Here is a 22700-nt window from a genome sequence, read left to right as displayed (position 1 = left end):
CTAGTATGTACATTGTGGGCTGAATGGATTCTTCGGCTGGTAGCTCAGTCACTCAGGCCTGGTGGGCTGGCAGCTCACACTCAGGTCTGGTGCCAGAAGCTGCCATAAATTCTGCCCAAAACAGGTGAGAGACTGATCGAGAAGGGGGAGAGGGTGGAGAATCAATTTTAGACATTTTTCATATTTTTCTGCAGATCACAGCAATGAAGGTGGAAAGTCTATCCTGGCCTGGATCTCACAGGGAGAAAAGGAAGGAAGGGAGAAAAATACTGGGGTGAGGTTTAATACTTGCAGGGGGAATACTTACTGATGGGCCAAAGGGACTTCTGGGCTAGTACAGGCCTGATGGGCCGTAGTGGCTGTTTGTAATTAAATGAGTGAAAGGCACTTTTTCTGCACTTTTCCTGGCCTGGCACGGGCCTTTTGGGCCAAAATGCTCTTCCTGGGCTAATGTGGGCATTTTGGGCAATAGGAACTGGTTTCTCGGCTAATAGGGGCCTTTTGGGTCGAAATTAGTGGTTTCGGGCAGGCCAAACAACTAATTTCACTTAATTTCCATTGCCATTGCACTTTCAAGCACAGGGCAGGCTCAAGCCAAGCAACTCGTTGTATTTTCACTACATTTCCATTGCCATTGCAGTTTCAAGCACAGGGCTGGCCAAACAACTCATTTCATTTTCATTAAAGGCTAACAGATCATTTATTCAAGAACACTGCATACTCAGTGTTCTGTAGTTTCCCAGCTCAGAGAGTCATGACCACTACCTCGCCATCTTGCAGACAGACTGAGCCACGCCCACACTTCTGGGTTTTATAGTCCCTCCCCCTCCTATCAGAAGGGGCGGGGCCTTCATGGCATTGATTGACAGGAGAGAGAATCTCAAGATTTTTTAAACACTAATAAGCCTTTTATTTTTAATTGATGGGAAAAATCCTCTGGGCCTGCGCAGCGGAGGAGGACTCTGAGAAAGATGGCCAAAAAATCGCAGCCATATGTGGTAGCGTGTATTTCTAAAATCAAAGCACAGTGCAAACAGGAAGTGGTCAAGATGAGACTTTTAATTATATAGATATCAGTCTCCCTTCAATTCTGACGAACCAGAGAAAACAATCCAATACAACCTAACCTCCTTATACCTAATACTCTCTAATCCAGGCAGCATTCTGATAAACCTCTCTTGTTTGGACTATGTATAAATACTGCTGTAATTTCTACATGGTGAAACCAAAATGTATAAAAATGGTGTTTAAGATACAATGTGCACTTTAACCATATGTAATTTTTTTCTATTACAAATCTCAAAGTGTGGAGTACAGAGGCAAATAAATAAATGATGGTTCTTTGTTCCACACATTATGGAAGGCACAGTACTTTGTGAAGCTTCCTCATTCTCCAGAACCCTACCAAGTTTGTCTGCAAACATACCAACCAACCCATCCACATTTACATCATTGATATACAGTGGCTTGCAAAAGTTTTCATACCCCTTGAACTTTTCCACATTTTGTCACATTACAACCACAAACGTAAATGTATTTTATTGGGATTTTATGTGATAGACCAACACAAAGTGGTGCATAATTGTGAAGTGGAAGGAAAATTATACATGGTTTTCAAATTTTTTTACAAATAAAAAACTGAAAAGTGTGGCGTGCAAAAGTATTCAGCCCCCTTTACTCTGTTACCCCTAAATAAAATCCAGTGCAACCAATTGCCTTCAGAAGTCACCTAATTAGTAAATAGAGTCCACTTGTGTGTAATCTAATCTCAGTATAAATACAGCTGTTCTGTGAAGGCCTCAGAGGTTTGTTAGAGAACATTAGTGAACAAACAGCATCATGAAGCCCAAGGAACACACCAGATAGGTCAGGGATAAAGTTGTGGAGAAGTTTAAAGCAGGGTTAGGTTATAAAAAAATATCCCAAGCTTTGAACATCTCACGGAGCACTGTTCAATCCATCATCCGAAAATGGAAAGAATATGGCACAACTGCAAACCTACCAAGACATGGCCGTCCACCTAAACTGACAGGCCGGGCAAGGCGAGCATTGATCAGAGAAGCAGCCAAGGCCCATGGTAACTCTGGAGGAGCTGCAGCGATCCACAGCTCAGGTGGGAGAATCTGTCCACAGGACAACTATTAGTCGTGCACTCCACAAATCGGGCCTTTATGGAAGAGTGGCAAGAAGAAAGCCATTGTTGAAAAAAAGCCATAAGAAGTCCTGTTTGCAGTTAGCCACAAGCATGTGGGGGGCACAGCAAACATGTGGAAGAAGGTGCTCTGGTCAGATGAGACCAAAATTGAAGTTTTGGGCCTAAATGCAAAACGCTATGTGTGGCGGAAAACTAACACTGCACATCACCCTGAACACACCATCCCCACTGTGAAACATGGTGGTGGCAGCATCATGCTGTGGGGATGCTTTTCTTCAGCAGGGAAGCTGGTCAGAGTTGATGAGAAGATGGATGGAGCCAAATACAGGGCAATCTTGGAAGAAAACCTGTTAGAGTCTGCAAAAGACTTGAGACTGGGGCGGAGGTTTGCCTTCCAGCAGGACAACAACCCTAAACATACAGCCAGAGCTACAATGGAATGGTTTAGATCAAAGCATATTCATGTGTTAGAATGGCCCAGTCAAAGTCCAGACCTAAATCCAATTGAGAATCTCTGGCAAGACTTGAAAATTGCTGTTCACAGACGCTCTCCATCCAATCTGACTGAGCTTGAGCTATTTTGCAAAGAAGAATGGGCAGAAATTTCAGTCTCTAGATGTGCAAAGCTGGTAGAGACATACCCCAAAAGACTTGCAGCTGTAATTGCAGCAAAAGGTGGTTCTACAAAGCATTGACTCGGGGGGGCTGAATACTTTTGCATGCCACACTTTTCAGTTTTTTATTTGTAAAAAAAATTGAAAACCATGTATCATTTTCCTTCCACTTCACAATTATGCACCACTTTGTGTTGGTCTATCACATAAAATCCCAATAAAATACATTTACGTTTGTGGTTGTAACGTGACAAAATGTGAAAAGTTCAAGGGGTGTGAAAACTTTTGCAAGCCACTGTATATATTACAACAAGTGGTCTGTCCACAGATCTTTTTACTTCCTCCTTACTGGAACATGGTTGTTCTAAATTCTGATCCGCTGACTTTTAATTGACTCCAACATGTCGGATGTGGGTTTCCCAATAACAACTGCTCGCAATTTACACTGCCCAGCTCCTGCCTAATAATGCTGTAATCTGCGTTACCCCAATTTAGTACCTTTTCCAAGCTCTAGACTTATCCTTATTTCTTTAAACTTATGGAGTTGTGATCACTGTTCCCAACATGCTCTACCAATGACGGGTCACCTGGCCAGGTTCGATTTCCCAATACATGATCCAGTTTGGTCTCTCCTCGAGTTGGACTATGCACATACTGTTTCAGGAAATACTTTTGGAAACACCTAACAAATTCTGTACCATCTAAGACTTTTGCACTAGGTCCTAGTCAATATTGGGGAAGTTAAAGTCGCCCATTAAGACAATCCTGTTGCTTTTGCATCTTTCCGTAATGTGTCTACATTCTACTCCTCTATTTCCCGCTGGCTGTTGGGAGGACTATAGTACAATCCCGTTAAAGTGATTATTGTTTATTTTTATTTTTAAGCTCTACTCATATCGCCTGGTAACATTCTCTGAGTGCTGCCGTGACATTCTCCCCAATTAGTAAAGCAACTTCACCACCTCGTTCCATTACATCTGAAGCATTGAAACAGTAGAATATTGGGCTGCCAGCCCTGTCTCTTTTGCAACCAAGTCTTCATAATGGCCATTACATTATAAATCTAGGCACTGATCCAGACTCTGTTCATCTACTTTACCCAGGACACTCCATGTGTTGAAATAAACACACTTCAATGCATTAGTTTATCCATCTCAGATAATGTTATTTATTTCCGACCATAATGGACAACTTCACATGGATAGCCACAAAGTGCTGGAGTAACTCAGCCGGTCAGGCAGCAACTCTGGAGAAAAGGAATCGATGACGTTTTGGGTCGAGGCCCTTCTTCAGACTGATAGTCACGGGAGAGGAAAACTAGGGGTATGAAAAGGTCCAGAACAAATCGAAGCTGGCACGAATGACTCGAGTATATCACTTATTCCCCTTCTCCAGACATGCTGCCTGACCCGCTGAGTTACTCCAGCATTCTGGGTCTATCTTCGTTGTAAACCAACATCTGCAGTTCCTCCCTCCCCTTATAAATAACATGGGCGAAGGCATCAACAGCGTGGTTACACATTTGCTGTTGATGCAGAGTAGGTGGGAAAGTATGTTGTGAGGAGGACACAAGGAGGCAGTAATTGGGAGGTTACCTGAGTTGGCAAAGCAAAGTCTATGCGTTATAAAAGCTGAGGTCAGCAAGCCGATCTTCAATGTACACAAACATGCTTCATCACGAACCATATGCTTTCATTTTAAGATGTGACACTTTCTCAAATGCCTGTTGGAAATTGTCAGTACAACCACCAGTTCATATGGCATGTTACATGTTTAACTCTTTGTTGGCATTTTTATAGGGGAAAAATAACTATTTCGGGCATTTTATTTCCCTTCTTTAATCTGTTTGAAAGTTAAGACACGTTAAAAAAAAAAGATGAATACAACAGAAGGCGGGGAATTAAAGCTTGTGGGCGCTGCTGCTGTCAGAAGCTCTCAGCGTGTATCCTGCCCAACTCAAAACACAAGTTGTTCTGACAAAACATAAATGTTTCTCAAACGTATTTCCGTCCTCTTCCAGACTGGGGAAAGTCCTGTTATCGAGAATATGAACCCCAAAGGAGAAGAAGAAAAACACCCAGTCGGGCTCAACCTTTAGAGCGGCTTGTGAGAGAGCTGCTTTAGTCAGCGGAGCCGTGGCTGCTGGCTGGGGCTGGGGCTGCTGGCTGGGGCTGGGGCTGGGGCTGAGGCTGGGGCTGGGGCTGGGGCTGGGGCTGAGGTGGGGGGCTGGGGCTGCTGGCTGGGGCTGGGGCTGGGGCTGAGGCTCGGTGCGGTGTGCTGTGCTGGCGCCGCCCGTTTTACGCTCTGTTCGGTTTCACTTCCTCATCGGTCGCTGCGCCCACGACCCCACACCCGCCCGCCAGCCAGTCTGTAGATAGATGGGCGAGGACAGGCGGCTGGAGTAACTCTTCCATCGCCCCGGCATTTATAGAAGTAAAAGGCAATCTGTCAACACACACGCACCACGCCAGGAATGATGCATTTGGTCCGTGTACAGACCGGTGCCAACGCCTGCCAGTAACATCGAGTCCACACGCTGACGGGAGGCAACGACAGCCCGGGGCTCTCTCTCTCGCTCTCAGGCTCACTGCGAGGAATGTAAATTAGACTCCGCCCCGGGACTTTCTAACCGGACACGTGAAGTCTGTCATTTACTTGTTGGAGATACTGTGCAAGCAGGGAGGGAAAGAAAACACAAGTCGCCACCCGAGTCCACAGCGCACGGCAGCCAAGTCGGTTGCAATCCAGTTGTTTCGGTGTTCCGATCTGCGGATTTATCCGGCTCTAGTGTAATCTCAGGTAAAAATCCCCCCCACAAAGTCGATAAGTGGTTCAGCGTTGCTCTTGCGCCAGCATGGTTGTGATTGAAGGAACTGGGATGACTGCTGGGGTCTCAGGTAGGCAAAAAACAAAAAGTTTTATTGCCCTCACTTCTAAGTGTGGCGGGTAACGTGGGCTGATCACTTGGTGCTGGAGTTACTCAGCAGGTCTGGCAGCCTCTCTGGAGGATGTTTCGGGCCGGGACCCTTCTTCGCGTGGGTTGTTCTGAGTATTATTTTTTGGGGGGGAAGGTGGGCGGGCGAAGACACGAATTGCTGGAGTAACTCAGTGGATCAGGCAGCCTGTATGGGGAACATGGATAGATAACATCTTGTTGGGTCGGACCTTTCTTCAGACTGATTGTGGTGGTTGTGGGAGAAAGCTGGAAGAGAAGAGGAGGGGGTGGGATAAAGTTTAGTAAGTGATAGGTGGATAAAGGTTTAGGGGAGTGGGGTGATTGGCGGATAGTTGGACAATGATCTGAGATAAAGAGACAAGGAATAGGTCCTATTTATGAAGCCAGATGATGGAATTTAGTTTGAAAAGGGGAAAACATTGGTGTGAATCCAAGTAGAACAGGAAATGGGCTGTTTATAGGTTATTTGCCTAAAATTGGATCATTCAATATTCATGCCTTTGGGCTGTAACCTAAACTTCGAGAAATCAATGTTCAACCTAATATTGGAGATTTTGGTATTCAGCCTAACATTGGTTCTCCAGAGATGCTTCCTAACCTGCTAAATTACTCCAGCACTTTGTGTAAACCAGCATCTGCAGTTCCCTGTGTCTGCATTATTTATGGGGATATTACACCGTTTTCCCACTCTGGCAAGAAGAGAGTGTTACTGACTGGATTTGGTTAGTCAGTAAAATCAAAATGAAGCTTGCCTGGAAGCCAAAGTTTCAGTCCACTGTGAGGATATTATAATATCTGATTATGAATGAGGTCGTTTTTCTGTCAACAAACAGAAGAAATTACCCTCAAAGTGTATTTTTAAAAATCCAGATTATTTTAAATACACAGTGCTGTTTTACCAATATGTCAATATGATTACAAATTTATTTATCCCAGGAGGGATATTGACCTGCCAAGTCATAAAAACACAAAATACATGAAATTAGTGTGATGGGTGGAAAGGATTGGAGATATGCAAAGATTGAGATTCAGATCAGATTCAGATTCAGATTCAATTTTAATTGTCATTGTCAGTGTACAGTACAGAGACAACGAAATGCATTTAGCATCTCCCTTGAAGAGCGACATAGCAAACGATTTGAATTAAAAAAATAACATAAGTGTCCGGGGGGGGTGAGTTGGCAGTCACGAGGTACGTTGTTTGAGTGACAGCCGCCGGAAAGAAGCTGTTCCTCGACCTGCTGGTTCGGCAACGGAGAGACCTGTAGCGCCTCCCGGATGGTAGGAGGGTCTTCTGTGGGGTGAGAGCAGTCCTTGGCGATGTCCTCCGCAGCAGCGCTTGCTTTGGACAGACTCAATAATGGTAATGGTTGGGCAATTTTCACCAAAGGGGGGAAGTCTGTGTCAGTCTACCCCACAACAGAAGGGGGAGTAGTTGTACAGTTTGATAGCCAGAGGGAAGAAGGATCTTCTGTGGTGTTCTGTCCTGCATCTTGGTGGACAGATTAATGGTGGATGGATGAATTAAGATGGATTCAAGAAGAAACATTATCTCTCTTATCCTGGTGCTCTGCGTTAAGAAGGGAATAAGGGAGAGGAGATTTATGAGTTAATGTCGTGGCATGCACTGGCTCAATAGAAGGAAAGTCTGAAAAAGGGTCTCAACCTGAAACGTCGCCCATTACTTCTCTCCAGAGATGCTGCCTGTCCAGCTGAGTTACTCTGGCATTTTGTGTCTACCTTTGAGGGAAAGCATTTGGACTGTATGGTTGTCAGGAAGTTGAATCAACAGCACATTGGCTAGATCGGGTTTATGAAAGCACCAAAGCCTTTGGCTGGCTACAATAATCCAGGAAAGGCCAATGTATGCTCCAGGCAACACACCTCATCTTTAGTGTCCACATGTTGCATTCATATATTCTGCATAATATATTAACTAAACATACCAGCCCATCTTGGTTGTGTCCCCTCCAGGCTGTTCTTGTGTAAGGTCATCCAGCAGTATCTTTAATTCTCTTTTTTATTCTCCCTCCACAAATGCTGCTTAATGTGCTGAGTGTTTCCAGTGATGTCTATTGTTCAGATTTCCAGCAACAGCTCTGTTCTCCAGCTCACAGTTCCAATATGTTATTTTGTCTTTCTCTCCCTCATTTTAATTGCCCTTTAATTTATTAACTGGGCAGAGCGATAGAGTTACACAGCACAGAAACGGGCCCTTCAGTTCAATTTGTTCGTGCTAGCCAACCAAGATGTCCCATCTAAAGCAGTCCTGTTTGCCCACATATGGCCCATAACTCTCTAAGCCTTTCCTAAGTATATGGCTTTCAAGTGTCTCTTAAATGTTGCTATTGTAACTGTCTGAACTACCTCCAGCAGATTCAATATACCTTCAGCCCTCTGAGTGAAAAAGTTGCCCCATCACAGGGCTCCCACTTAACTTTTTTTCACTGTTGCCAGCCAGGCAACATAGGCAGCTTTTTAGGTTGCTGAATGTCACTTTAGGTGGTCATTTAAGACGGCTTGCATGACGCGTGTGATAATGTGCTCGGACGAAGTGCGTAGTTACCAGTCGGAATTATGCTCAATAAAGCATTCACATATTATTTCTGCTTCAAATAAAGTCACAAGCTAAACATATTCACCAATCAAGACATGATATATACCACAATGACGCAGCAAAATTATAATACAGTATCTCAACTCTTTTTACACGTTGCAATGAATGCAATTTCTATTATTTCTTTCCACTTCCAAACAAAAATGCGGTTGGATTATTCAGCATATGATCAACCTGTGTCAATAAATCCTGGACCACGGTAACATATATGCTTAACCATGCACACTACAGATTGATGCAAACATGTTTTCTGTGAAGGACTGAAAATTATCATGACATGGCCATAGCATGGGTCTTTTCCTTTTGAATCTTCAACCATCAATCTCTGTTATGCCCAGTCACAGCAAGGTAAATTGATAAAGAATTGAATTGATCTATTTGACACCTTTGAAGGTAGACACAGTAACAACATCAAGAGGGGAAAAATAGATACATAATATATCCCTTCTGCTCTTGGATTTTGTAATTTAAAAGAAATAAAGCGAATGGAAGTGTACTTTGATTTTGTTTTTCTTGTAACATACTTGTTACTGTATTATTATTAATTATTACCTGACCAGACCTATACCACACTTTTGAATGTACATAGTACCTCTTTTACTCTATGCCCACTAAGAAGATGAGTCATGGAAGTAGGTGACTATATTGAATCAATCATGGAACTTGGAAAGTGAGTGCCCAGGAGGGCAATAAAAATGGCTGAAGTACTTTTTTGTGCAGGGGGGGGATATCAACTTTAAATGAACAGAAACATTATATTTGTGAGAACTTGTGTAACTTTTCTGCTTGATATTTAAACCATCTCCTGAAAAGCAAAGTAAAGACAGAGCTGTTCAAATACGTCTAAAAGTCATTTTAATTTCATCTGAGTCACTCTCGAGCAGAGCATCCTCCTCATCAGACTTGTCACTGTCAGGGTGAGGTCTCCCCTTCCCCTCTTTTCCTCCGCTCCGTTCCACTCTTCTCCCTCTCTCCCTCCATTCTCCCATTTTCCAACCCCTCCTCCCACTTTTCCCGACGCCCCCCATTTGTGGACCCAGTCAGTGACGGCAAGATTCCACTAATAGTACTGCACAAAGTCTACTCCACATCATCTGTTTTAGTATCATGGGACTATGGGATAAATGTAGACTTTGGCGGGACTTTTGATGGCCATTGGCACCTGGGCAACCGTTAATTTCAAGTCCTGCATCAGATTTTTAATAAATCTTTCTCCTTTGATCTGTTTTCCCCTACCTTGGATTAAAAAAATGTGCTTTCACTCTAACAATTCCCCTCGTGATTTTATACACCGCTATAACACCCCTTGGTCTCCTGCACTCCAAATAATAAAGTCTTAGCTTGCCCAATCTCTCCCTATAGTTAAGGGCTTCCAGTCCTGGCAACATCTTTGTAAATCTTTTCTAAACTCTTAATGGCAGCTCTGAAAGAATGATGGTACCTGAACAAACTTAGCCTCTCCCCATCACAGAGATGGCTTTTGTTATTTCATTGTCTGCCCCTCTTTGAAATATAATTTGTAAGATAATGTTGAGGGCTGATGTGTTATTTTATTATTAAAAAGTTCAAGGTTGTTCAAAGCATAGAAAAGGGTAATATGTACATCAGGATAGACACAAAAATCTGGAGTAACTTAGCGGGACAGGCAGCATCGCTGTAGAGAAGGAATGGGTGACGTTTTGGGTCGAGATCCTTCTTCAGATCTCGACCCAAAACGTCACCCTTTCCTTCTCTCCAAAGATGCTGCCGTTCCCGCTGGGTTACTCCAGCTTTTTGTATCTACGCTCGGTTTAAATCTGCATCTGCAGTTCCTTCCTATACACACACCAGGATGTTTGTAACTCCACAGCTGCACTCTAGTTTCCTGGTATATTTTATTGTACCACTTCCTGCGCAGCCCTGGAGCACTAACTCTGTTGCTCCACTGCTACTATATTCAAAGTTATTTATTTCATTAAATATTTGCTAGAAATAGCACAAAACTACTGTTAAAGTGTCATAGTCCGAACAGGAGTAAAATATTGACTTGCTAATTAATGCTGCAGAGGGAGCTTGTCAATAAGAATCCTGCTGCTGATCTTCTTCTTGAGTATGTCAACGTGCACAGCCTAAAGTTGCAGGACAAATTGTTCTATTTGATATTATTTGATTGTGTTCGCCGGGTTGATTGCGTTCGTTGGACCACAAGAAGGTTGCAATCTTCCACATCCTCCTGCTGATCATTTTACCAAAACAAGTCAAATACAGGAAGTTTGTTTAAGAAGGAACTGCAGATGGTAGAAAATCGAAGATAGACAAAAGTGCTGGAGAAACTCAGCGGGTGAGGCAGCATCCATGGAGCGAAGGAAATAGGCAACGTTTTGGGCTGAAACCCTTCTTCAGACTGATCGAGTATTGTTGTTCCCTCAAAAAAGCATTATTTCTTGCCTGAATCTTGATTTAACCACTAAAATGGATATCCTCCATGCAGAGAAAAAATTAAAATGAGAATATTTTATCTGTACCCACTTCTGAAAATCGTCCTTGCTGAAATCTCCTAACAGTTTTCTACAAGTATTTCTAAGTGTAGACTTCAAAATTAAATTACTTTATTTTTTGAAATATTATTTTCTTTGTGCAGTTCATAAATCGTGACAATTCAAATTTTAATATTGTTGTTGGAGATGAAATGATAAGCTCCTTTCTTTGCTTGTAAATCTTTAATGTAGAGCTTTCCCTTTGAACGATGATGGGAAAATTATTAATTTATTTTATCCTGATGGTCATTTAAAATGTCAAACAAATGTCTGTATAAATGGTTATTGTTGCCCAGTGGTTTAAAGAAGCAGCATTGTTTGATTTTAGCATTGGCTGTAAGGCCGACACTCTGTTCATAATGCTCCTGGGTCTCTATACCTACCTTTGCAACTAGATCCTTGACTTCCTTAATAACCACCTTTGTGTAGAGCCAGCGGAGGGAGATAGGGGAGATATTCAAATAAATATTTCTCATTGGCTTTTAATGTGGAGAAGATCATGGAAGCTAAGGAATTGAGCCATATGTGGCGTGATGTCTATGTTGTGATTGAATATGAATTGCCAAAGAGGAATTTTGTTGCTGTTAAATTGCATTAAGGTGGATAATGCCTAGGACCTTACCAAGCTGTGGAAAGATAAGGAAGAAGCGAGGAGGAGGCTCTTGTTGAGTTAAGGGCCTGTCCCACTTTCACAACCTTTTTTACATGGACATTTTTCATCGTGCTAGAAAAAACACCCAACCTACTTGATGCCATGAGTACCTACGACTAGCATCACGGCCTGCTACGACCTACCTACGACCTCCTACGACCTCGTGACAATCATGCTGCGAGCATGAGTCAAGGGCAAAACTCGGCAGAGGTCGTGAATTAGGTCGTGAAAGTGGGGCAGGCCCTTTATTCGAATTGTCTTCAACCAGAGATGACGTTCCAGAAGACTGTAGGGTGGCTAATGTTGTGCTGTTATTTTATAATGGCAGCAAGGAGAAACCAGGAACCTACAGGTTGGTGAGCCTGATGTCAGTGGTGGGAAGGTTGTTAGAGGGATTCTGAGGGACTGAAGCTATCAGCATTTGAATAAGCATCGATTGATTAGAGATAGTTAACATGTATTTTAATGGGAAATAGTGTCTCAAGGATCTGATGGAAATGTTTGAAGAGGTAGCCAAGTGGAATGACAAGGACACGGCAGTGCACGTTATCTTTATGTAAGTTTTATGTATTTATCTTTTTGTAAGTTCTTTGACAAGGTGCCACTTGGTAGTTAGTCTGGTAGGTTAGATCACATAGAATCCAAGGAGAGCTAACCAATTGGATTCAAATGTGACTTGGAGGAAGGAATCAAAGAGTGGTTGTAGAAAATTGCTTTACTGATTGGAGGCCTGTGACCAGTGGTGTAACGCTGGAGTCAGTGCTGGGTCCACTGTTATTGGTTACTAATATTAATGATTTGGAGGAAAATTCAGTTAACTTTGTTAGTAAATTTGCAGATGCCACCAATTTTTGGTGTAATTGTGGACAATGAGGAAGGATCTCTCAGTTTACAACCAGATCTTTATCAGCTGGGTAATTGGGCAAAGGAATGGCAAATGGATGTAACTCTAATTAATGCTGTCCTTTGATATGTAAATCTCCAGCTATTGGGAGAGCCCTGGAGAGATCTACGAGTACAGTTGCATGGTTTCCTGAAGCATGTGATTTTAGGTGGACATGATGATGAAGAAGGCCTTTGACATTTGCCTTAATTGGGAAGGGTAATGAGTACAAAAGTTAGGACATCATGATGCAGCAGCATGATCCATTACAATTGAAATGTTATGTGCTGTTCCAGTCACCCAGCTATGGGAAGGATGCCATTAGAAGGAAAGGATGCAAAATAATTTCACCAGGATGTAACCTGGACTTGCAGGTTGGAATTACAGCAGGGGGTTGGATAAGCTGTGTCTTTCTTTGAAGTATAGGAGGTTGAGGGGTAAACTTTATTGATGTATACATGTGGCATGGATGAAGTGAACGCTCAGTCTTTTTATCTCGGGGTAGAGGATTCCAAAACTAGAGGGCATATGATATTGGTGAGAAGGGAAAGATTTAAGATGGAGCTCAGAGGGAACACTTTCACTCAGAGGGTTGTCTGTATCTGGAACCAACTGCCAGAGGAAGCTATCGAAGTGGATACAATTACGATTTTCAAAAGACATTTGAAAGGATATGTATATTTGGGGAAGATTTAGAGAGACATGAGCCCACTGCAGGTAAATTGGACAAGCTCAGAATGCCAACTTAGGATAAATAAATTGGGCGGAAGGTCCTGGTTCCCTGCTGTATACCCATGACAGACCTCGATTAATGTGGATTGGTAAAGCATCTCCTCATTGACCATCAACACAGGTACACTTCAGGGCTGCATCCCTGCTGTAAACCTATAACAGACTCCTGTTCCCTGCACTACCCTCTTTGCACCACTTATTATGTGGCTAAGAATAGCTCCAATGCCATTTGCAATTTCATCGATGACACCACTGTTACTGGCCAGTTCATGAATGGTGATGAATCAGTGTATAGGAGAGCGATAGGACCCTGGTTGATGGCGTTCAACAGTAACAAAACCAGTCTGAAAAAGGGTCTCGACCCGAAACATCACCCATTTCTTCTCTCCAGAGAAGCTGCCTGTCCCGCTGAGCTACTCCAGCATTTTGTAACTATCCATGGAATTAATAGTTGACTTCAGAAACAGAAAGTCGGGAGAGTATGTGTCAGTTTCATTGGTGGGTTGACAGTGTTGAGAGTTCGCAGGTTCATGTTGCTGACTATTAACTCCTCAGTTGTTCTGCCCTGGGCCAGGCACATAATCACAAAGAAGGTGTGTGTCTCAGAGTCTCTTCTTTCTTTAGCCAAGCTAATGTTATGAGGGAAGAGATTTGACATGTCACCCCATGCTTGAACAAACTTCCACAGATGCACTGTAGAAAGTATTTAGTTTAAGTTTGGTTTATTATCACATGTTATCGGTACAGTGAAAAGCTTCTGTTGCATCCTAATCAAACAGCGGAAAGACAAAACATGATTGCAATCGAGCCATCCACAGTGTACAGATACGCGATGAAGGGAATAATGTTTAGTGCAAGATAAATTCAGTAAAGTACGATCAAAGATATTCCGAGAGTCTCCAATGAGGTAGATAGCAGATCAGGACTGCTCGCTAATTGTTGGTGGAATGGTTCAGTTGCTTCAGGATTGCGTTATGGCCTGGTATTGGCAGTTTCACTGCACAGAAATGTAAAAGGCTGGAGGATGTGCTGCAAGCAGCCCAGACCACAGCTTTTCCTGCCATCAAAATAATCTGCATGAGTTGCTGCCTCAAGAAGATGGTATCGGTCGGGGAGGGTTCCTAACGGAAGGGCCATGTCTCTTCTCACTGTTACTGTTGAGATACATAAGGTACAGATATCTGAATTCCCACACTTTGTGTCGGTACCCTTCTTCAGAAGCAGCTACCTTCCCACAGCTGTCAGTGTTCTTGAACTGATCTACACAGCCCTAATCCTACCATGACAACGGCAAAGATCCTACAGCGAGCTTTGGACAACAGGGCATTACCGACCACTTCCTGTACTGCTGTGGACTTGTTTTCTCATTGTGCATTTTGGGCAGATTCCTTTTCTTTGCAAGGACTATTTTACTTTTCACTCTTTCAGAATTTACGTGGGATTTATGTTTTTGTGTGTTTTGCGACTCTGTGTCCATGAAGCTGCATGCAAGATTTGCATTGTATTTGTACCTTAATTGTATCTATACCCTGTATTTGTTATTACATCCGTATCCCCACATACGCACAAATATGTGTACTGAATTTACTGAATTTATCTTGCACTAAACGTTATTCCCTTCATCACATATCTGTACACTGTGGATGGCTCGATTGTAATCATGTATTGTCTTTCTGCTGTTTGATTAGGAGGCAACAAAAGCTTTTCACTGCACAAAAGTTACCTCTTCCTTTTCTCTAGAGATGCTGCATGACCTGCTGAGTCACTCCAACATTTTGTGTCTATCTTCTATGCACATATGACAATACACTCAACTTGACTTGACTCATTTAGTACAGGTGATCCCTATATAACAACCATTTGGGTTATGGAAATTTACCCTTCCAGAATTTGCAAATCATTACCTGGAATTTAGAGACATTAATAAAATAGAATAGACTGTGTGGTTAAAAAATTTGCAAACCAGCTGGCTATTGTATTTTTTTTATTTACTTTGCGTTTCCTGACACATACCGCCTTGCTATTGGAAATTGTGTTATGACTCATTTTCTAGGAAAGCAACCCTTCCTTTCCACCCCGCCCCCATAACATGGGCTTGGCCCGTGTGGTCTCTGCTGCAGAGAAGATAAATAATGTGGTTCCTGAATAAGTTGAATAGTGACAGAGCATAATGTTATTCCCGAAAAGACTGTAAAACACTATTTGGTAAACTGCACTTTGATCAATTCTAACCTTGGATTGAAATGCTATTGAGAAAAAGTACTTCCTACCATTGCCTGCCAATACATATGGGGGGAAGCAGGAGAGAGCTGTTAAATCCTGAATATGACTTGTTTTTTGGTCTGCCTCCTTGAATTGTAATTGTCCCTGAAACTGAAAGCAGAAGTTTGATTGGATTTAGTGAGAATCGTACATCAGACTTGCTCCAAGTAGCTGTGACCAAAACACACAGTGCTGGAGGAACTCAGCGGGTCAGGCAGTACCTGTGGGAGGAATGAACAGGTACTGATTCTGGGTCGGGACCCTTCTTCAGATTGACGGAATAGAGGGGAGAAAGCTGGGAATGGTTGGGGGAGGTGGGGTAAACCCTGGCTATTGATAAGTGAATGCGGTTGAGGATAATGATTGTCAGATGGGTGGAGATAGTTACAAAAGCTGAAGGAGGAAAGAAGCCAAAGGATAAGGAAAGAAGTGGAGGAGTGAAATATAAAGCCAGAGGAATGAGCAGATAAAGAAGTGGAATAAAAGGGATTCTGGGGTGAAAAGGGTGAGAGAAGAGCATACAGAAGTGGGCGAAATGTAAGGGAGTGGAAGGAGGGGGTTTGGTGGGTTGGTGCTTGAAATTGGAGGATTGAGTCTTCCTATCATTAGGCTGTAGGTTTTTCCGGTTTGGATGTGGTCTCACTATGGCCGTGGAGGGGGCCAAGGACAGAATGTCGGTATGGGAAGGGGATTTAAAATGATTACTAAACCTGCAGCTCCAACATGCCCTGGCAGAACGAACGCAAGTGTGCATCGAAACAATGGCTTAGTCTATGCGTTGTCTTGCCGATGTAAAATAGGCCACATCAGGAGCAGCGAATATATCTTATTCATTGATGAGGATCTTATTCTGTTCAATCTTGATTACAGGTGCTGTATGTGCAGAGTTTGCACGCTCTCTCTGTGACCGTGTAGGATATCTCTGGGTGCTATTGGTATCCCTCCCACTTTGAAAGTGCAGCTTTGTAAGTTAATTGCCCACTGTAAATTGTCACAAGTGTGTAGGATGCGAATGTGGGATAACATAGAACTAATGTACAGGTAGTCGATGGTCGGTGTGGGCTGAAGTGCCGAAGACCAAAATTATGTGTCTCAAAACTATGAACATTTAAGTTAATTCACTTGCTTGTTACCCTCTCCTCGCCCCTCATTCAACATGCAAACATTTGACATTCGATAAAAATTAGTTCAGTAACCAACATAATAAACTTTCATGTCAATATTTTATTTGAAACGGAAATATTCCAAGTTTTTCCACAGGAGAGTGTCAGTTAAAAACTGATATCCAGTTAAAGAATGAAGCAGAAATCGAGGCAGACTAAAGTTGATCAAAAATATAGGTTTTATAGAGATCTTCTGCAAGAATTCGCCTCACTTTTGATTGTCTTTATAATCCCATGGCTATAAAGGCAATCCCTCAAAAGTGAGATAAATAAAACAAGGTCAGGATAGAAGATATTTAAGAAAGCTGGAGGGATGAAATACAAGGAGAGGCAGGACAAAGGATTCATTTCTAAACAAAGAGCAGTATAAGTGAGTGCATATTGTATCGGGGGATAAGTGTTTTAGTGTAGATTAGGACTCAAATGAAAATTAGCAACCACTTTAATAGTTTACAGAGGTAGTAAAGTCGCCAGGAGAGCACGGAAATATTTGTTGTTGAGGAACAAACAGTTTCAGCAGTAAATGGACCGAGGCAGGCTCAGATAAAAGCAATGTTACAGAGGCTGGAATGCAGATTTTCAAACTTGCTATGAATTTTATCAGGTTCATTGCCTATTGTTTGACTGCAGAGTGCATATTTTTCATGTTCCAAAAAGCATTTCAGGATGAAATACACATTTTGGTATTGGGAGTCCTGCAGCGTTAAAACATGTCCTTCAGCCCACTTAGTCCACATTGTTCAACAAGCACTTGTTTTAACACTAATCTTGCACTAATCCCATTTTATTCTCTCCTTATTCCTATCGAGTGTCCCCAATTCTACCATTCTCCAGCACACTGGTGGGGATCAGTGGTAGGAAAGGTACTGCAGGGGGTTCTGAGAGACAGGATTTACCTGCTTTAGAAAGGCAAGGATTTATTAGGGATAATAAATATGTTTGAATTTTTTGAAGAGGTGACTAAGATGAGAAGAGGCGGAAGACAATGAACCTACCAAACCACATCTTTGAAATGTGGGGATGAAACCAGAGCACCCAGAGCAGACCCATGTGGTCACAGAGAAAATGTGCAAACTCCACACTGGCAGCAACAGAGGTCAGGATTGAACCCAGGTCAATGGAGGAATGAGGTAGTAACTCAACCCGCTGGCCATTGTTTTCTTGTTGAAAGTGTGTAGCTTCTTCAATGACATTCATTGGACCTTGTACTATCTTATGGTTTGCCTGTGTTAAACTTGGAGGTCTGTGATAGTGTGTTTTCTGATCACATGCCGGTAATATTTGATGTTGGTTTCTCCAGTGCTGCAGTTAGACCTGTTGCGTCTGCTCGGCGCTGTCGGACCTTTAACCCCTCTGCTGCTGGCCAGTTCTCTGCCGCTTTCAATCAGCTCTGTGCCCCCTCTGCGTCCATTTCCATCGGTACGGAGGAGATTAGTTCTTGGTTCCACTCTTCCTGCAGAACTATTCTCGACTCTGTGGCCCTATTAAAAACTTTGCAGCCCAGAGCTAAACCCGAGCCCTGGTTCAGTGACGCAACTCGTACAGCTCGACGGGAATGTCGCAGAGCTGAGCGAATGTGGAAGAAGGACAGGCTACAGGTTTCATCGCAAATCCTAAAGGACAGCTGGCGAAACTACCAAAATACTGTTAAAGAGGCAAAAAGATATTATCTCTCTAATATAATAGTGTCTAAGCGTCACGATCCACGTGCGTTATTCAAAACTATTGATTCTGTTTTAAATGCCCCACAGCCTGTCTGCCTGGAAGCATCGCCCGAATTGTGCAACGACTTCCTGCACTTCTTTATAAACAAGGTTGTTTCTATTAGGGCTCTTATCTCAGCTCCTGCCTCAGACCCATCTGTTCCGGCCCCTTGCCTGGTGGCATTTGATAAGTTTGTTCCCCTGACGCTGTCGGGTCTAGAGGATGTGGTTACCCATACCAAGCCGTCGGGCTCCCCATGTGATGCTGTCCCTCCTCTTCTTTTTAAAGAGGTCTTCCCGAGCATAGGCCAGTCGGTCCTCGCCATCATAAACAGTAGCTTGTCTTCTGGGGTTTTCCCCGTAAAATTTAAACATGCTGTAGTGCAACCATTACTCAAGAAACCTGGCCTGGACCAGACTGTCCTGGCCAATTTTAGGCCAATCTCCAAGCTGCCATTTATCTCGAAAATCATGGAGAAAGTAGTTTATGCTCAGCTGAAACTCTTCCTGGATGAGCACAACATCCGTCCGGGAGGTCTTTCAGTCTGGCTTCAAGGCTATGCATAGCACAGAGTCGGCTTTGCTAAGGGTCTCTAATGACATCCTCCTGGCAAACGACTCCGGTAATTATGTGGTTCTTGTCTTGCTGGACCTATCTGCCGCCTTCGACACTGTGGACCATGGAATATTAATTTCCCGATTACAGCAACAAGTGGGCATCTGTGGCAGTGCCCTGGGATGGTTCAGGTCCTATCTGGCAGATAGAACCATGCATGTAAGCCTTGGTGGCTTTGAATCCTCCTCTGCTCCCTTGGCATATGGGGTTCCACAGGGCTCAATTTTAGGGCCCCTGCTTTTCTCCCTTTATCTACTTCCACTGGGCTCAAGTTTAAGAAGGCATGGCATCTCCTTTCACTTTTACGCGGATGATAGCCAGTTGTACATGCCACTCTGGAAAGAAGATAATTATTCCCTAAAATCACTTCTGTCTTGTCTTGAGGACATTAAGTCCTGGATGGCCTTAAACTTTCTGGGACTTAACGAAAAAAAGACAGAAGTGATTTTGTTCGGCCCTAATGGCTGCCGTGAACCTCCCTTTGTTGACTTGGGTCCACTGGCAGTGTTCGTAAAGCCAACAGTTTTAAACCTGGGTTTTATGATGGACGGTGATTTTAAATTAGATAAACAAATAGGCGCAGTGGTTAAGTCCAGCTTCTTTCACCTAAGGAAGCTGGCAAAGGTGAAGCCCATTCTCGAGCGGCAGCATTTTGAAACAGTAATCCATGCCTTTATTTCATCTCGGCTGGATTACTGTAACGCACTCTACTCTGGAGTCTCACGAGCTTCGTTGGCTCGTCTCCAGTTGGTCCAAAATGCTGCCGCTCGCCTTTTAACCGGAACTCGAAAGAGGGAGCACATTACGCCAATTTTGGCCTCCCTTCACTGGCTCCCAGTGCACTTTCGAGTTCATTTTAAAATTATTTTATTTGTTTTTAAATCATTGAATGGCCTCGCCCCGCCTTACCTCTCTGAGCTGCTCCACCTATATGCTCCTGCCCGGTGCCTCAGGTCAGCGGATCAGCTGCTCCTTGAGGTACCAAGGTCTAAGCGGAAGCTCAGAGGGGATAGAGCCTTTTCTGTTGCTGCCCCGGCACTCTGGAACACCTTGCCGCTGCAGATCAGACAGGCCCCTTCACTGTCCATCTTTAAATCCTCCCTAAAAACTCACTTTTATTCACTGGCTGAGACACTGGCTGAGACATTGTTCCTGTTTTTAGTGCTTTTAATGTCTTTTAATTTTTACTGTTTTTATAGTCCTGTCGTCTTAATGGTTTAAGTAGTTTGTAATAACTTTTTGTTGACTTCCCATGTACAGCACTTTGTGGTAACTGATGTTGTCTAAAAGCGCTTTATAAATAAAGTTATTATTATTATTATTATTATAATGAATGCATTGCCATTTCAATACATTTCTTTGGAGATTATTGAATTCTGGTGGTGAAGGATAGGCATGAATACAGCAACTAGCAATCTCAGAAATAGATGTGTAAACGCAATTCCATTCACAATCTGTGCACTGATGGAGAAAATAAACAAAGTATTTGATGCTGAATTAAGAACGTTTGGATTGGTTTAATCAGTTATTTTCTACTAAGGTTGCTGAGATTTCATTGTGGCTAAGAGTGTGATTGTTCAGATACAATTGGACAATGTGGTTCAGGAGCTTCTCGGAACCAGAAACTAGACGTAATGAGGATTTGAATACGATGAAAATACATGACAGACCATCAGATATTACCGTCACCATTTTTTTTGGGTTAGACTTAAGGGCCTGTCCCACTTTCACGACTTAATCTAAAACCTCTGCCGAGTTTAAAGGGCCTAAAAAAGAAAAATCAAGATTTTGGCAATCTACGAACTCCTACGACCTTCCACGAATATGCTCACGAACTGGAGTTACAGAGGTCACGTGCTGATGTTGACTTAAGCTTTTTTTTTCACTCGCCTTTATTTCTCTGTCCAGCTGCCGTGCCACGAGTACCCACGAATATCTACGACTACCCTCACTGTCTGCCCACGAACTAACTACGAGTAAAAAGTTGCAATTTTTTTCATCCTGACTATTTTTACTCGTGGACATTTTTTATCGGGCTGGAAAAAACGTCCCGACTTACCTGATGCCCCGAGTACCTACGGCTGGCATAACGAGCCGCTACGATATATCTACGAAATCCTACGGACTCGTTACGAACATCCTGCAAGCTTGAATCAGGGGAAAACTTGGGAGAATTCGTGAATTACCTCATGAAAGTGGGACAGGCCCTTTAGTGGCCATGGACCTATGCATAAGTTTATCGTGATTTGTACTGTAATAGTAAAAAATAATTTGATTCTAAAATATCTGGGGCTTTAATGCTTGGCCCATTCATCTAATGTTCCCCTTCATCTAATCCTGATTTTATCATGACCCTTGTCTTGGATTTTCAATTTATCTTTCAAGGAGATAATTGGAATCCAGACAGCACAGCCCTTTGTCTCATCCATCTCAATGTGATCTATTATGTTCCCTGCTGTTTGGCCGAACACTCCAGAATGACACAATGTTCACACTACATTTTCTGTGTCACTATATAGATCTAATATCTATTTACATGTACATGCTGAGAATTACTTGTGTCAAGTAAATGTCTGCTATGAAACACTACACCAGGTGCGGACACGTTGGGCCCTGTTCCCCCAACGCAACATTCCACCACTCACCCATAGCCCCCAACTGCGCAGGCGTGGCTGACGGGTTCCTGTTGTGACGCAAGAGATCCCCGTTGTAACGCGAATCACGGCAACCCTCCCCCAACTGCTTCTCACCATCCCTCTTCCTACCCCTATCCTCCTCCATTCCCCCTCACCCCCAGCGCTCCTTCCCCCTCCTCTTCACCCTCCCTCTTCTTTCCCCTCTCCTCTCCTCCCCCACTTCCTCCCTCACCCCACCTCTTCCTCCCTCCCTCTCCCCCTACCCTCACACTCCCCCTGCTAACCCCTCTCCCCCGCTATCCCCTCCTCTCCCCTATCACCCTCCCCACCTCCCCCCTATCCCAGCCCCCACTGCCTCCCCTCCCCCACTGCCCTCCTCTCCCTCTATCCCTCCCTCCTCCTCCACTTTCTCCTCCCTCTCCCTTCCTACCCCCTCCTCTCCCTCAATACTCCTGCTCCACGCTCCTCACCTACCCTATCCCACCCTCCCCCACTGCTTCCTTTCTATCCCCGACTCCCTACTTCCCCCACTCCCCCCATCTCTCCCTCTATCCCTCCCTCCCCCCCCATTTCTCCCTCCTCACCCCCCACTTCCCCTCATCTCCATCCCTACCCCCCCTGCTCTCCCAATCCCCTGCTCTCCTCCCTATTCCCTCCCCCCCCCCCCCCCCCACAATGAAAATTGCAATGTTTTTTTCAAATGAACCCACACACACACACACACACACACACACGCACACGCACACGCACACACATACAATGAAAATTGCGATTTATTTAAACATATGTTTTTTTAGAATTTAAAAAATTGCTGTTTTATATGTAAATGAAATTCGGGATCCCTTTGTGACGTCATTGTGACGTTGAATGTAGCTAACGGGCGGGGCAAGTGAAAAAACCTTTTCGTTTAAGTGTTTTTTGTAAAGTTTAAAACGTCAATAACTTGTAAAATATACCATAGCAATTGAACTGGATACTCATTTACAACCAGACTAGTTAGTTTAGTTAATTTCTACAAGATAAAATTTTAATTGGATACTATTGATACAATGGAACGTGATACCTATTGTGCGGTATCATGCAGTACATTTATTTGATACATCAGTTACTGTTGGTCCATAAAGGATTTGTGCATGGACTGGAATTTGAAACAATGACAGGCAGATTTTCTTTGGAAGTTTTTTGATGAGTTTTT

The 22700-nt window shown here is 43.3% G+C and overlaps 1 protein-coding gene across 3 annotated transcripts in view; it reads left to right on the top strand.

The window, feature by feature from the left end:
- Positions 1-22700, top strand: part of LOC129708636 (alpha-1,3-mannosyl-glycoprotein 4-beta-N-acetylglucosaminyltransferase C-like) — a 150344-nt gene that overhangs the window by 67360 nt on the left and 60284 nt on the right. The window contains exon 1 of one of the 3 annotated variants that reach the window (XM_055654515.1): positions 5080-5666. The exons of 1 other annotated variant lie outside the window; for it this stretch is intronic. The gene's annotated coding sequence lies outside the window, so the exon portion shown is untranslated. Of the gene's footprint in view, positions 1-5079; positions 5667-22700 lie in introns of those variants that run through there. One more of the 3 variants, XM_055654514.1, reaches the window with a different exon arrangement.

The sequence above is a fragment of the Leucoraja erinacea genome, chromosome 24, assembly GCF_028641065.1.
Source record: "Leucoraja erinacea ecotype New England chromosome 24, Leri_hhj_1, whole genome shotgun sequence".
NCBI classification, from domain to species: Eukaryota; Metazoa; Chordata; class Chondrichthyes; order Rajiformes; family Rajidae; genus Leucoraja; species Leucoraja erinaceus.
Note: the sequence above shows the minus strand (reverse complement) of the source record. Positions and strands in the feature narration are given on the sequence as shown.